Below are 568 nucleotides of genomic sequence, written 5' to 3' on the forward strand. Positions count from 1 at the left end.
ACTCAACCGCCGCCGCCGACCCCCCGCACCCCGCGCACCCTCCCCCGCTCCACCGGCATTACTGTTTGATGATATTTTTTAAAAAATTATTACTGTCTTATAAAAAAAATATTACTGTTATGATTTAAACAAGTTTGAACATATTTAAACACAAATAAGTATCAAACAGCTTTTTAAGTGCTTAAAAAAATTTGTGGAGCCTGGGAGTCGAACCCAGGACCTCCTGGTGTGAGAACTGGCTGCTGACCAGTCGAGCTAGTAGAGGGGACTTGATGTGGATCAGTTCTGGTGGTAGATAACCTGTTGGCTCGAGCAGAAATCAAAAAAAATACTAATGGCGCACCACGGTGGGGTGCGCCATTAGTATGGATGTACTTATGGCGCACCGAGGGGTGGTGCGCCATTAGTATTGTGCCCGGCCCCACCCATATTCCCTCCCCAGCCCCTCTCTCTCCCTCGCCCTCGCCCTCGATCCCCTTCCCCTCTCCTCTCCCGACGCCGCTGCCCCGCCGCCTCGACGCTGCCCCGCCGCCCCGACGCCGCCTCGACGCTGCCCCGCCGCCCCGAC

This window comes from Triticum dicoccoides, chromosome 7B (assembly GCF_002162155.2).
Source record: "Triticum dicoccoides isolate Atlit2015 ecotype Zavitan chromosome 7B, WEW_v2.0, whole genome shotgun sequence".
NCBI lineage: Eukaryota > Viridiplantae > Streptophyta > Magnoliopsida > Poales > Poaceae > Triticum > Triticum dicoccoides.